Below are 9,626 nucleotides of genomic sequence, written 5' to 3' on the forward strand. Positions count from 1 at the left end.
CAAGATGAAAAGACAACCCTCAGAGTGGGAGAAAATATTTGCAGATGAAGCAAGTGACAAGGGGTTGATCTCCAGAACTTACAGGCAGCTCATGCAGCTCAATGTCAAGGAAACAAACAACCCAATCCAGGAATGGGCAGAGGACCTAGATAGACATTTCCCCAAGGAGGATATGCAGATTGCCAACAAGCATATGGGGGAATGCTCAACATCATTAATCATTAGAGAGGTGCGAATCAAAACTACAGTACGATGTCATCTCGCACCGGTCGGAATGGGCATCGTCGAGGAAGCTGCAGATGGTGAGTGCTGGAGAGGGTGTGGAGAAAAGGGAATCCTCATACACTGTTGGTGGGAATTTAAAAAATAATAATAAATTTTTTTAAGTTTATTTTTTCACGTTTAATGTGAAAATGAAGATCTCATGAAGTTTACTTATCACAGTATTAGGCATTACTTAATATCAATTTTGATAGCTATAGCTACATCATCTAAAAATTACATGACGATTGGTGGCACGTTATATGCTTTTCAAAACTGCAGTAGAACAGAAATAACGTGAATGCAAATACATATTGCCGAGGACCTAGGGATCACACTCAAATGACTGGATGGCAAACTTTACATGTTAGCAAGATAAAAAGAAATTGCTAAATCTTTTTTTCCCCCTGTATTGAAATAATGAGTCTTAGATGACCAAATAACAAGATCCAAGATACCTTAAATCAAAATATTTACCAAAAGTTCAATAATGTTTTAGAGCAAACAAAAAACAAAAAGGTGAAATTAAGGAGATCATTTGTATTCTAAATTTAATTTTTTTCTGTTGGTTCTTAGTTACAAGCATTTCAAAGACTCTTTAAATAATACTTTTAAACTCCTAGTTAAAATAAAATGAGGTGAGGTAATATTTAATTAAAGCAACAAGTTATACCAGTTATGTAAAAATATCTTCCTGTTAATTTCAGAGCTATTTTGTACCATTCAACAAGGAAGAAACTTGAGCAATTATCTCAAGATAATGCTGCGTCATCAGCGGAGCAGTGGCGAGATGCGGTCGTGCGAGACTCCTGCAGACTCGTGCAGGGAGAGGGGAACGGGAAGGAGGTGTTTTTTGTTTTTTTTGTTTTTTTTGCAGTACACGGGCCTCTCACTGTTGTGGCCTCTCCCATTGCGGAGCACAGGCTCCGGACGCGCAGGCTCAGCGGCCATGGCTCACGGGACCAGCCGCTCCGCGGCATGCGGGATCTTCCCGAACCGGGGCAAGAACCCGTGTCCCTTGCAACGGCAGGCGGACTCTCAACCACTGCGCCACCAGGGAAGCCCAAAGGAGGTGTTTTGACTGAAGTTTTGCTGGCAGGGAACTCCCTCCTGTCCTGTGATCCCCAGACCCAGGAGGAGGAGGACAGCTCCCTTATCGTGGTATCACAAACTAACAAATGCCTAATGTGTCCCTTTCCCAGCTCCCCCCTCCAAATGGGGGTGCCTCTAAGAGGGATGTTAGCCTCACATCAGACCCAGGAGAAGCAGGAAGGAATTTGACGTTGACTTAATAAAAGTGTCTGATGAATAGATAAATGACAAGGACCGACTCTATAGGGAACTACGTTCAATATCTTGTAATAACCTATAATGGAAAAGAATATATATATATAACTGAATCACTTTGCTGTACACCAGAAACTAACAGAACATTGTAAATCAACTGTACCTCGATTAAAGAAAAGAAAGAAAAAGATGTCTGATGAAACATTATATACATATATATAACTTAAAATTCATAAAAAGAAACATCTTTCATCATGCGGATCAGCTGTTTTTGCATGTCCCTGTGTAAGGAGAGGACCGTCTCTCCCCTGAGTGAGGGGACGGAGCTGACTCCTCTTGAGGGCATCAGCTCTGCCCCTGCTCTCAGAGGCTGTGCCAGGGACAGCGAGGACCAGAGACCCTGGAGCCCCCAGCTGGGCGTGGCCAGGGGCCAGTCATGGACCTCTCTGGGCCTCCGCGTCCTCAGACACCAAATGGAAGCCCCCTTTGCAGGGTGGGCACTAGAGAGCACAGATGGGGCCATCAGTTCTTGGCTGCCTCTTCTCTTCCCTTGGGTGTGAGGGCACATTCATCTGCTCTCCTCTGGGTTCCCTCAGCTCTTCCTGCTGCCCTGAGTCCATAGCTACCTTCTCAGGCAAGAGGCCTTGGGGGTTGTCTCTGCATCCAGCTGCCCGGCAGTCCTCACCTGTCCACGCCCCAGCCCCAGTCTAATGACCAAGGGCCTCAGGCCACATCTCCTGCTGACGATCCCTTACATGCACTTATTGCCAGCCTTGGCTGTCCGTTGGAATCCCCTGGGGAGCTTTTCAAACTTCTTTTGCGTGGCCCCGCACCCAGAGCCTGCACCCGTGTTAACCAGTACCCACTTGATGACAGGCGCTGCGCTAGGTGCTGGAGTTACAGCGGTTAATAAGATACATTCACCGTCTTCAAAGAACTTCACAGGTGTGAAGCGGAATATGTAGCGGAATAATGAACATTTCAAGAAATATCTATCAAGAGGTTACCTCTTGGATATCCCTGTTGGCAAGAAGGTTTTTATCTCCTTTATGAGCAGAGCGGAAAGTGGTCTCCGGAGATACACAGATCGATGGAGTTGGAAGGGAATTTAGTTAACTAGTCCCTGTGCCCCAACCTCCCATTTTACAGATGAGGAAACCAAGGCCAAGAGGCTGAGTTTTCTGTGTGGGAGGAGGAAAGCGGTCTCCGAAAGCCAGAAGGCTCTTGCATTGTGGCATCCCCCGCCAGGAGCTCTTGAGAGCTGCTAAGCTGTTCTCAATCCAGTATCTGATGCCAAGCGAATAAAAGATTTAGGGCGCATTAGTAAAAGTGTTTTAATCAAGTCTAGATAAATTCAAGATTAGATTAAGCTGTGATGGATAACAGCTAAAGATTAGCAAGAAAGGTTGCAAATTGTTTCTAGGTATTTATTTCTTTTAAGGCTGATGATTATATGCATAATCTTAATCTAAGTCAAATTTACATGTTATTTAAGTTCAGCTGTTTTTGTGAGCTATCATATTTTTGTAAGTTGAAGAATAATTGATGGAAAACTAAGCAAATCTCTTTACTAACCAAACCTACTAAGCCTGGCTCTGCCACTAGCTTGCTGGGTGATCCTGGGCAAGTCATTGAACTTCTCTGGCTTTCAGTTTCTTCATTTATAAAATGAAGCTAATAATAGTAGCTATGAAGTGAGGTGCAGCATGTATAGCAGAGCCCGAGGCCAGATGACCTTGGGTCAAATCCCAACTCTACCACTTAGCGTAATGCCTTTGGGTAAATTGCTTAACCTCTCTGCACTCAGTTTCTTCATCTGTAAAATGGGGTGATAGTATTCCCCGCCTCAAGATGCAATTATGAGGCTCAAACAAATTAATACATGTAAAGAGACTGGAACTGTGCCTGGCAGTGTGCTTACAAATGGTGGCTCTGGTGGGGATGATGTTTAGAGCTCAGAGCATCAGCCCACAATTGTAGGATAAAAATTTAAACTATGAGCAAGGTCTCTGAAAATCGAAGAATGCAAATTTAACCAGTGGGGTGAACTGTGACTAAGCAGATGCTCTAGACTCAGGGGAAAGAAAAGATGTCCTGCATTTATCCTAACCCCAGCCTCCTTTCACTCCTTCATCTTTGACCCTCCCCCATTCCTGCCCTGTCCAGGGTCTATAGGGGCACTCAAAGGCACTGTTGGCGTCTCCAGCAATGGACACTGGGTTTTGGGGTTGGCTAGCAGGACTTCCTCCCACTCCCAGGGTCTGCACTGCCTTTTGCGAGCTCGTCCCCACTCTAGTGATAAGCTACTTATTCCTGGGCCCCTTACATGGTCCCCACAGCAAAGTCCTTGGCACCTTGGTTGGGCACTGGAGGAAGAGGATAAGAGAGGTGGGTGGCACAGATAGGGCTCGGCAGGATGCCACTAATGGGTGTGTGGGCAGCAGGAAGAGGACATGCTTTCTGCACCAGACACCTGGGGCTTCAGAAGCCCTGGGGTGAACCACCGCCTTCCCCAGGAGGACCTGAGGCCAGTTATGGGTACATCAGACAGCCAGAGACAGAGGCGAACCACCCACTTCCCAGTTGGCACCTAGGGAGAGCCTACTCAGACCTACTCCCAGAAAGGAAGCACATTTACGGGGCACTTTCTGTGTGCCCGGCACTGTGGCAGCCACTCTATGTCCTCTCCCAAGGTGGAGGCTGTTATCCCTATTGTGCAGATGAGGAAATTGAGGCTCAGAGATGTTATGTAACTGGCCTAGGACACGTACACCACGTGGTGGAGCCAGGATGTCAGCACAGAACTGTCTAGTTCCAGAACATCCCACCCCATGGGGTTGTGGCAGAGTAAAGCAAGGAGGCAGAGCAAAGTGTGAGTGTTGGGCCAGGGGTGGGGAGTGGAGAGGAGGGCCAGGAGGCTGCTTTCGGGAGAGGTTTTGCACCTCCAGACCAGCAGTCTAACGTGGGTGCAGGGCAGGTTGGTGTGTGTCTGGTGGTGGTGGTGGTGATGGTGGAGGACGTTTCAGGCTGTCTTGAGGTTGCGACGGGAGCAAGTGGTCAGGACACTTGGTCCTCCAGGGAGGGTTTGGTTTGGTCCTGGAGACGAGGCAAAGCTACCTGTCTAGATGCCCTGTTGAGACTGGGATTGAAGAGAGGGTAGGGGCGCAGCTTTTTCTTTAGAAATTTGGTTTCCAAAGTGGGGAATGCACCTAGGGGTGCATCAGATGATCCTTTAGGGTGTGGTAAGAAATATTGGAAGTTCTATTCATAGTTTAAAAAATAATCCTGAAAAATTTTTGGTGCGTGAATGATTTTTAATATACATATTAGTTCAATAGCATAAATATAATACATAAACATAAATATACATACAGTGACGGTTCCAAACTTTATTTATTTATTTTTTTACTGAGAGCTACAGCCAATAGAAAAGGCTTCCAGAACAAGACTGGCGAGTTGCCGGGGTCGGGGAAAGAGATCGGAGTGGGTGGGTGTAGAAACAGAGACTGGGGATAGCTGTTGGCGGCCCCTGCTGGTCACTACCGGAAGTGCAACATCACTCAATACAGCATCCTTCAGAACACCCACTCCGAGTTTTCTTTCTTTCTGTGCCTTGAATCCCAAAGCCTTGGAATGAATATCCACCAGAGGAAAACCTTGATTTTAGGGGAAGCAGAGACACTGCCTGCACCCTTGTGACCTCTGGGGCGGGGGCAGGGAGGAAGACAGAGCTAAATACAGACCCCAGAGGGAGAGGACTCTTTCCCCTCATTCCCCCCATGCCCCCCACCCAACTCCCCCACTCCCCCTTACTCCCCCCACTCCCCCATCCCTCGGCCAGAGGGGCAGCCCCTAACTGCCATGGGATGCACTGTGGACCCCTCAACCCTGCTTCCCGCCCCAGCAATTCTATTTCCCACTAGTAGCACCCTCATTCCTTTGGGGCCCTGCTTAGAACACTTACTGCACCTCTGTTATGACATTCAGTTATACCACCAGAAAGTGATTTTTGTGTCTGACACCACCCCTCCCCGATCTCCACCTTCAGGAATCACTGACGCTGGCGCTGAAGCTGGTATCTGACTCACTATCACTGAAGCTGGCACCCTATCTAGAACAGAATAAGAGCATCCTGCTCTGTAGCAGGAAATGTTTCTCCCTTCTCTGTAACCTCATGGGGCTGTTGTGAGAATCGAACAATATATCAATTGTAAGATTCTGAACAGATGTGAGGAGCTGGCATTCTATAAGGCCCTTATAAGGGAGATGCTTGTTGACTGACTAATGGGGGGAGGCAGCTTGTAAGGGTAACGAATTGGGCTCCAGCTTCCTAGAGGGCCAAAATCTGGGATCCCACCTTGTCCTGGTGACCTTGAGTGAAACTGAAAGTTTGCTGTGTGTTGCTATGGGGTAATAGTCACGTGACTGAGAAGAAGTAATTAATATTTTGGAGAGATTCAAGATCCTTCCACTTCCCAACCAAACGCAAATAGCCAAGTGATTCACTGCCCAGAGGTGGACAGGTGAGAGTGGACAGTAGCCTTCATAATGGGAAAGGGACTTCTTCCTGAATTGAATTAGGAGGATCTTCTGGCTTGAAGGCAGAAGAGAGGGCTGGAAGCATAGTGCTCCAGCAAGCTCTTTGGTTGGAGACAGAAGCCTGCAATTCCAGTCCCCGCCATCTGGGGTCGCTAACCAACGTTCTTCTCCTTCCTCAGTAACAAGGGCAGAGAGCACCAAAAAACATCAGGGTTTTCAGTCGAGTTTGGCCTGGTTCTGTGCCTCTTCCTTTTACCGATACCCAAACCTATGCTCTCCGGAGCTCAGGGGCGAGTTGAGTCTCCTGGACCCGGGGATCAGTCCCATTCTTCCAGGATGGATTTCCAAGTCAAACCCATTTCTGAGATTTCCAAGCAAGTTTCCAGGATGAAGTTCATTTCTGATCTTAGGAGCCCTGCATGTTCTAGAGGGCAGCTGGAGGGGTTGGGTGATACTGCGGCCAGAGTAGTACCGCGGCTGGCCCCGAATGCTCCACGCACTTAGCGAAGGGTGGTCTTGGGGCTGAGCCTCCTGTATTCCAAGGCCAGAACTAAGTGCCGGTCTAGGGTGGAGCCAGAAGCCGGGCGAAGGCGAGCAACTGGATTTAAGTCTTTCTTTATTTCTTGAGATGGCACTCTGAGCAAGGGTTACCTCGTTCTGTACTCCGTAGACAGAGGTGTGGACCAGCTCTCCGGTCCAGGCTTGAAATAGGGTCTCGACGTTTCCCCCTTTTTTTTGCAAATTCGCCGAGAGGATCTGGGATCCAGGTAGCCACCACTGAATCCTTAAAAGTTGCCCCTGAGCCCGAGGCCCTACGGGGGTGCGTCTCTTGCTCTTTGGGGGTTTCCCTAAACTCCTCCTGCTCCCTTATCCAGTTGGGAAGCAGGATAATGAGGAAAGGTGAGGCACGCTTGGAACTGGAACGCAGGTCTAAGCTGAGAGAAGGGGGCGGGTAATCTTTCACCATCGCCCTTTTAAGGGATCGCTGGGCGCCGAGAGTAGGTACAGGTCCCAGTCCTTGCTTCCCCGAGTAGAAAGCAAGTTGGGGAGGAGGGTGGATCCTGGACTGTGCAGTGTCTCCCAGACCACCACCTCCCGGCCTACCCACTAGCTGCTCGGAAAGGCTACTTTCCTCGGAGTGGTCCCGCGGCATCTATATCCCCCTCCCCTCCTCTCTCGGTCTCCGCCCCTTCGCGCAGAGAAGGCCTCGCCGCTTTAAGACCGGGGGTTGCGATTGACAAGCAATAAACGCGGAGCGCCGGGCTGCGCTGGAGCAATCCCGAGCTAGGGGCCTCTCGGGGCGCAGGTAGGCGCCCCCCAGCCCCCGAGCCAGCACCCACCCGAGGGCCCTCTTCGTCCTGGCACGGCACTTGGGGCCCTTTCTCTGCGTCCCACCTCCCCTGGCCTCTTCCCTCAGGCCAGTCCCCTCCCTCTCACCCTCCCGCCCTCACCCCCCTTTCTCGGGTGCTCCTAGAGAGAGACCAAACCCCGCTGCCCATTTTCGCTGGCCCCCGCCCCCGCGGCGAGGGCTCCTAAGTGACGTCAGGCACAGAGCTGGTGAGCTGTGAGGGGCCCGGGCGTCCGGGCGGCTTCTCTGGGGGCCGTGCGGATTCTGGGGACTTCGGAGCCAGGCATTACGTAAGAACCGCGCTGTTAGCTCTTCCGGGGTTGGGGGCGCAAGACAGAGGTTGCGTTGGTCCCCTTGGCTCCCCTGCCACCTTGGGAGGCCAACACCTTAATCTTTCCTGGGAGGGGGTCCTGGGAAGGGGGTGTGATGCTTCTTCGCTTCCCAGGTTGTAGAGGGGGCGGGTCTGGGTCGGGGGCCAAGGCTAGGATCTGGAGACCTGGGAAGGGATCGGTGCCAGGAGCGAGGAGCCAGGGCCAGAAAGTTAGGTCAACTAAGGTGGGGGAGCGGGGGGAGAGTGAGGACAGGGTGGGGGTGGGGGCGCAGCCATTCAGTGACCTCATCCCCTAGTCTCCAGCGGGCGTGCAAGCAAAGAGCCTACTTTGATGGCTCGCAACACACCCCCCTCCTCCCAGGTCCTAGCGCCCAGCGTTTTCGGGCTGGGCTCTCGGAGCGGGGTGGGGCGGGGGACGGGGGCGCTCTGATAGTCGGTGCTTGCAGACCCGCCCGGCCACCGAGACCCAGTCTGTCTACCCCTCCCCACGACCTGTCGGTCTTCAAAGTGCCTTTGTCAGACCTTTCTCCTCTCCATCTCTTTGTACGGGTATTGACGGAGCTTGGAGGAAACCTCCCCCTTTCTCGGTGGGCCCACATCATCTACCGACCCTGGGTAGTGTGGATAGCCTGGACGTAGGGGTGAGAGGGCTCCTGGGCCCAAGGTTTTGGAAGCTGAGGTGCGGGTTCCCAGATGCCTGGGCTCCGGACCTTGGCTCAGAGCCAGGCTGGCTTGCCTGGCACTGCGTTCTCCTGTGGGCACAGCCGGGCCCCGCCCTCTCGGAGGCTTGGGTGGGGGGAGGGCAGAGCTAGCCGATGCCGTGGGAACCGACTCCCCAGAGGGAAAACCCAGGCAGGCTAGGCAAGACTTCTGGGGACAGGATCCTCCCTGCCTCTTCCCACCTTCCACCCTCGGGGGAAGGAGGACATCGGGAGTTCTCTTTGCCAGCAACCGTCAGGGAGATTAGCTCCAGCCAGGAGAGGGCTGCAGGTTCCAGGTCCTCGGGACCTGGGAGGGGGCAGGAAGGGAGCCCTCCTCGATACTGTCTAGGAATAGGACAGCAGGGTTTGGCGCCCGGCGCACTAGCTGGTACAGTGGATCCTGGGCATTGCTCCCAGCCTGGGTGCTAGCCTGACAGGGGGTGCCCTTCCTCTCCCTGAAAGCTCCTTTCTTCCTTGTTCTCAGGGGCAGATGCAGGAGGAAGGGGAGCCATCCTTCCACTTTTGTAATTGCTGCTACTTGAGCTCAGATGACCAGCTCAGGCCTGGGAAGGTGATAGGAGGAGAGAAGATTTTATTAAAATCAGGTAGTGGTCCCTCTAGGGACCTTTTGGTGGGGGAGGTGAAGTTGTGGCTCCCCCACCCCCAGGGCCCAGTAGCATTCAGTCCTAAAGTGGGCACTGCCAGCTGCTTCCCTGCACTCCCCCACCCCTGCTGTGAGCCACCGCCTCCTGTTGTCAAGGCAACCAGGAATTAGGGTTTTCTCCAGCAGCACAGGCCTAGGAAGGCAAAGTGAGGAAGAATGGTGGGTTACCCACCTGCACCCTCCCCTGGAGAATGAGGGATCCAACCCCAGCTTGGGGAGGACCTGGGATGGGAACTGGGTCTGTAAACTCCATGGCTGGTTCTGCCCAGAGCCCCTGCTCTCCTTGTCCCAGCTCCAGCTAAGAAGGGGCAGGGGGAGAAAGAGGAAGCAAGAGAGGCCTTGGGGATGAATGACATCATTTCTGTCAGACAGATGGACAAACGTTTGCGGAGCATTTACACCGCGCTAGGTCTGGGATCCAGAGGCAAAAGAAAACTGATGCGGTTCTTGACCCATGGAGCTTCAAGTCAGGGAACACCCATCTTTCCTGCTTTT

Source organism: Grampus griseus (genome assembly GCF_964374135.1).
Source record: "Grampus griseus genome assembly, chromosome: 20".
Lineage (NCBI taxonomy): Eukaryota > Metazoa > Chordata > Mammalia > Artiodactyla > Delphinidae > Grampus > Grampus griseus.